The 6084-nt window shown below is 39.7% G+C and overlaps 1 protein-coding gene and 1 long non-coding RNA gene across 2 annotated transcripts in view; one reads left to right on the top strand and one right to left on the bottom strand.

Moving 5' to 3' along the window:
- LOC147579554 (uncharacterized) overlaps positions 1–6084 on the bottom strand; it is a 386247-nt gene that overhangs the window by 306573 nt on the left and 73590 nt on the right. The window lies entirely within an intron of this gene.
- NET1 (neuroepithelial cell transforming 1) overlaps positions 1–6084 on the top strand; it is a 60802-nt gene that overhangs the window by 1281 nt on the left and 53437 nt on the right. The window lies entirely within an intron of this gene.

Here is a 6084-nt window from a genome sequence, read left to right as displayed (position 1 = left end):
GTTTCAAAACGCCCTGTGGTCCGTCTCACATACTGCTTGGGATAGACCACAGTCCCTTGCGTAATTTACGTTCTACTTACGCCTGAAGGTGCTGCTCCCCGTTTGAGAGATAGGACAGCTTTCGTCGACAAGGCGTTTATAAACCCATTGGGATGTTTTGTTTTGTTTTTAACTTTTTTTTTTTTTTTGACATTTACTTAATTTTGAGAGACAGGGTGCGCGGGATAGGGCCAGAAAGGAGACAGAGGACCTCCAGCAGGCTCTGACACAGTGATTGCAGAGCCCAGCGCGGGGCTCATACCCACAAACCACAAGATCGTGACCCGAGCCGAAACCAGCGAGGCTCCTCCAACTGAGCCACCCAGACACCCCTATGAGCCCATCGCTAAGTTATGCTGCAGAGACTAGGGGTTTTTTCATTAGAAACATTTTTATTGTTTTGTGGTTTAGAGTACTTGTGGTCTCACACCTTCGTGAAATCTCGGTAGTGATTACAGCCTCTATTTAAGGAGCGTTGGAAGAGCAAGAGAAGTCATTTCGGCCTGAGAGATGGAAAGACTAGTTAAGGAACATAGAATTTCGGAAATATCCAACAGAGGCAGTGTTAGATTCATTCTGCATTCATTCATTTATACCGTTGGGCACGTCCAGGTGTTGTAGATGCTGGGAATTCTGGTGAATAAAATAGATGAAGTGTCTCCTCTCATGAAGCTTAAATTGGGTGAGAAAGACTATCATCAAATATGTACAGTATCAGGTGGTCGTACTGTGAAGAGAATTAAGGCATGGTAAAGGGGATAGAGATCAGGAGAGGGTAGTGTTGCTTTTGTTGTTGTTGTTGATTTATTTTTGAGACAGAGAGTGAGTGGGCAGGGGAGGGGCAGAGAGAGGGAGAGAGATTCCCAAGCGGGCTCCGTGCTGTCAGCACAGAGCCTGATGGGGTCTGGAACTCACGAATCCTGAGATGATGACCTGAGCTGAAATCAAGAGCCACACCCTTAACTGACTGCACCACCCAGGCGCCCCAGTGTTGCTCTTTTTAAAAGAGCGAAAGGAAAAGCTCCCATGATGATGACATTTGAGATCTGAAGACATTAAGGAATAAGGCATGTGAGTATTTGGAGGGAGAGACAGCAAGTGCAAAGGCCTTGCAGTAGAATCCCATTTGGTGTGTTTGAGGATCTGCAGAGAAGCCAAGACCCAGTGGAGGAAACAAGGGTTTGGAAGAGGTCAGAGACGTGGCTGGGGCCAGATCATGCAGTACCTGGGATACCTACCATTGAAGGGACCTCAAATTTGAATTAGTGAGTTGGGAAGCAGGAACAGATGATGTGATCTATATTTTAAAAGGACCACTCTGACTTACGTGGCGAGAGAAGCCGGGACCTAGAGGCAGAGGGTATTGTAGTTGAGACATCGTGGGTCTCATCGTGGGTCTCCCATCGTGGGTGGGAGACATGAAAAATACTCATATTTGGGATGTGTTTGAAAATAGAGCTGACAGGGGCGCCTGGGTGGCTCAGTCGTTTGAGCGTCCGACTTCGGCTCAGGTCATGATCTCGCGGTTCGTGAGTTCGAGCCCCACAGAGCGTCGGGCTCTGTGCTGACAGCTCGGAGCCTGGAGCCCGCTTTGGATTCTGTGTCTCCCTCTCTCTCTGCCCCTGTCCCACTCACGCTCTGTCTCTCTCTGCCTCTCAAAAATAAAGAAACGTAATAAAAAAAAAATTTAGAAAATAGAGCTGACAGGATTTGCAGATGGATTAACTGTGGCGTTGACAGGAGAAGGCAAGAGTTCATCACAATTTTTTTTTCTTTCTTAAATCGAAGTATGATTAACGTACAGTGTTATATTTGTTTCAGGTATACAACACAGTGATGTGATATTCTGCTCATTGTTCTCTTTTTTGCTTTTTCTTAACCTTTTATTGAACTATAACTCTTGAATTAAAGAGTACACAAATGTTAAGCATTTAGCTTAGTGACATTTCATAAAGCAAACCCACCGATGGAACCAGATATAAATTTGAGAGTTGTCAACAAATAGACCTGAAATCATGGAACTGGGAAGTCATCTAGATTGTGAATATAAATAAATAATTTCAAGACTAACTCTTGAGGGCCTCCCAACATTTAAAGGTCAGGGTAAAGAGGATACTGGGGGCAGCTGGTGAAGTAAGAAAAGAACCAAGAACAGTCCCTCAGAGGCCCAGTGAAGAAAGGATTTCAAGGAGGAGGACATGGGATACTATGTCACGTATTAGTGATAAGGAAGGATTGGAAAGTTTAAGTTCGATAAGGAACAAAAAGACCATTAAATCTGGTAATGAGAAGAGCATATTATCTCAGATCATTTCCATAGACTAGTTAAAATAATGAATTTACAATGTTTGCAATGGGTTGAGAAGAGAATGAGGTGTGATTTTTCAAGAAACATGTGAATGCCAGACACTAGAAATATGGGTATGGAAAATACTATGCTTACTCAAAAGTTTATAATTTTATAGAAAACAAAGATAAATTAATAATTGTGATAAAAGTCACTGCAGAGGTCTAACCGGATGCCACAGATGCAGATAAAAGGAACACTTATGAAAAGAACAAGAAATGATTTCTTGTTGAAATCCCTGAGTCTTGAAGGACCAGGTTAGAGAGGTGTAAATGGGTGATTTCATGTAGAGGAGAAGCATGCTGAAAGGTCCTGAGGCAAATGAACAGGAGTTCTAGATATCACGCCCAGCTGGCTCTGACTAGGTGCTAATTGTGTAACCGGGAGGATTTAGGGATAGTGATGAGAGATTATCCTAAAGAACCACATCATGAAGGAGCCTTGCATGCATGAGAGTTTGGGTTTTATCCAAGGTGATGGGGAAATACTGAAAGGCAAGCCAAGGACATGATACTTGCATTTTAAAATGTCATTGCATCTTCATTGAGAAAAATAAGTAGCATTTGGGAGTCATAACACTCTTTTAAGTCTTATAAAAACTATTTCTGAAAAGTGCTGATACACATAAAATTTCAAATTTGTGGTCCCTTTCACCACAACTGTGGATACCAAATTAAAAATCTCAGGTACAGATGGTGACTGGTGGGAAGTCAGTCTAGAGTAGCCTAAATGAAAGGTGAGGGGTGTTTGAATCTGATAGCTGGCAGTGAGATTGGAAAACAAGAAACCCTGAGTGTGGATTACACTTTGAAGAAATAGGGAGGCAACAGTTTGTGCAGGAGACTCTTAAGGGATAAACTTGTTATCCTTGGGTAGTAGGTGGAGGGAGAAGTGGAAGAGACAGGAGAAAAGAGATGATTAGCCCACGAGGCAGAAGAGGATGGAATTCAAATTAAGGGTAAAGAATTTAGCCTGGCTAAAAGCTACGGGTGGTGTACTTTTAGGTAAGTTTGGGGAACGGGGTGGGTTGTGAGCAGGACTTTGAGGTCCTTCCCAGCAGGCTTCCATCTTTCCGTGTGAGGGTGGGAATGAGGTCTGAGTAAAGGATGATGGCGCAGGCAGCATGAGGATAGGAATGAAGTTAGAAGAGCCTTGGAGAAAAACTAGGGAGTGAAGTAACTAATCCAAATTCCATTTTCCAGAAAGGGTGTAAGACATTTCCAAGAATACGTAAAATATGACAGGGTAATGTCAATTAATAGTGGAGCAAGAAACAACTATTTAAGCTGACATCAGATCCAGAAATCATAAGGAAGAAGACTGATGTATAAGCCTACGTAAATATAAAACTTTCTGTAGGTAAGGTCACTCTACAGTAATTTGAAAAACAACATACAAGAAAAGTGAAAGTATTACTGGGTTTTTTAAAACCAGTGTTCACATACCATACAATTTTACCCATTTAAAGTGTACAGTGTTTTTCTCTGTATTCAGATATGCGTAACCATCACCATAGTCCATTTTAGAACATTTTATTTTAATATCGAAAAGAAACCCCATCTCCTTCCGTTATTATTCCCCTCCCCCAAACTCCTCCCCACTCTATCCCAAGCTCTGATCTACTGTCTGTCTCTGTATTGCCCTGTTTTGGACATTTCATATGAACAGAATCATGTGGCCGTTTTTGGTGGCCCATCCTTTGCCCGTTTTTTAGTTGGGTTATTTGTCCTTTTTTTCATTATTGAGTTTTAAGAGTTCTTTACTCTAGGCTCAAGTCCTTTATCAGATATATGATTTGTAAATATTTTCTCTTATTCTGGGGGTTGTCTGTTCAGTTTCCTGATGTCCTTTGAAGAACGAAAGTTTTTAATTTTGATCAAGTCCAATTTATCTATATTTGTTGCTTGTTCTTTCGGCATCACATCTAAGATTCCTTTGCTGAATTTGAGGTTGTGAAGGTTTACCCCTATGTTTTCTAGTTTAAGCTCTGATACTTAGGTCTTTGATCTGTGAGAGTTAATTTTTATATATGGTGTAACGTAGGGGTACTATTTCTTTTTCCCGTGGCTGTCTGGTTGTCCCAGCCTCATTTGTTGAAAACACCGTTCTTCCCCCATCAAATGGGCTTGGCACCTTATGAAAAACCAGTTGACCGTAGGTGTCTTCGTTTATTTTTCGACTTTCAATTTTATTCCCTTGACGTGTGTGTATATCCTTCTGCCAGCACCACAGCTTATTGATTATCATTACTTTATGGTAAGTTTTGAAATCAAGACATACGAGTCCTACTTTGTTCTTCCTTTTTCATGATTGTTTCAGCTATTCTGGGTCTCTGGTAACTCCATATGAATTTTAGGACAAGCTTGTCAATTTTTGTAAAGAAGTCAGCTGAGATTCTGATAGGGATTACATTGAATCTGTAGATCAGTTTTGGGGGGTATTGCCATTTTAGCAATGTTCAGTGTTCCAGTCTATGAACAAGGAATGTTTTCCCAACTATTTAGATCTTTAACTTCTTTCTGCAGTATTTTATAATTTTCAGAGTATAACTTTTGTACTACTTGCTTAATTTATTTGTAAATATATTTTCTTTTGGATGCTATTGTAAATGGAATTTGTTTCTTAATTTCAAGTGTATAAAAGTACACTTGATTTTTGTAGGTAAATTTTGTATCCTGCACTGTTCCTGCACGCATTCTAAAAGTTTCTTGGTGAATTCTTTAGGATTTTCTACATACAAGGTTATGTCATTAGCGAATATAAATAGTTATATTTCTTTTTTTCCAACCTGGATACCTTAATTCTTTCTCTTTCCTAATGGCTCTCACTGTAACCTCCAGTACACTGTTGAGCAGAATCACTGAGACTGGAAAAATCCTTATCTAGTTGCTGATCTCAGGGGCAAAGCATGCAGTCTTTCACCTTTAACTAAAATGTTAGCTGTGGGGTTTTGTAGATGCCCTTTATCAGACTGAGGAAGTTCCCTTCTACTCCTAGTTTTTTAAGTGATTTCATCTTGAAAGGGTTTTAGATCTTTGTCAGATGTTCTCTCTCTCTCTCCCCAACCCCCACTTTGGTCTATTTTTTAATGTATTGATGTGATGTGTTACATTAATTTTTAGGTGTTAAAACAACTTTGCCTTCCTGGTATAAATCCTATTTGGTCATGGTGTATAATTTCATACTGTTGGATTCAGTACTGTTTTATTGGTTTGCTAATATTTTATTGAGGATTTTTACATCTATATTCACAAGAGATATTGGTCTGTAGTTTTCTTCTGGTGTCTTTGTCTGGTTTTGGTATCAGGTAATACTGGTCTCATGAGTTGGATGGTGTTCCCTGCTCTTTTTGGAAAAAAACCCTGCAGTTTTTTGGAAAAGTTAGTGAAAAATTGGTATTAATTCTTTAAATGTTTGGTAGGATCCAGGGATAAAGCCATCTGGACCTGGACTTTTCTTTGCAGATTTTTTTTTTTTTTTTAATTGCTAATTCAGTCTCTTCCCTTGTTCTGGATGTACTTCTTCTTAAGTCACTGCCGGTAATTTGTGTCTTTTAAGAATTTGCTCATTTCATTTACACTATTTAATTTGTTGGCATACAGTTATTCATGATATTCTTTTATAGGCCTTTTTATTTTTGTAAGGTAAGTGGTAATGCTTCCTCTTTTATTTCCATTTCTAGTAATTTGAGTCTTCTT

Source organism: Puma concolor, chromosome B4, assembly GCF_028749965.1.
Source record: "Puma concolor isolate L17-30 chromosome B4, mPumCon1.1.hap2, whole genome shotgun sequence".
Taxonomy (NCBI): domain Eukaryota; kingdom Metazoa; phylum Chordata; class Mammalia; order Carnivora; family Felidae; genus Puma; species Puma concolor.
Note: the sequence above shows the minus strand (reverse complement) of the source record. Positions and strands in the feature narration are given on the sequence as shown.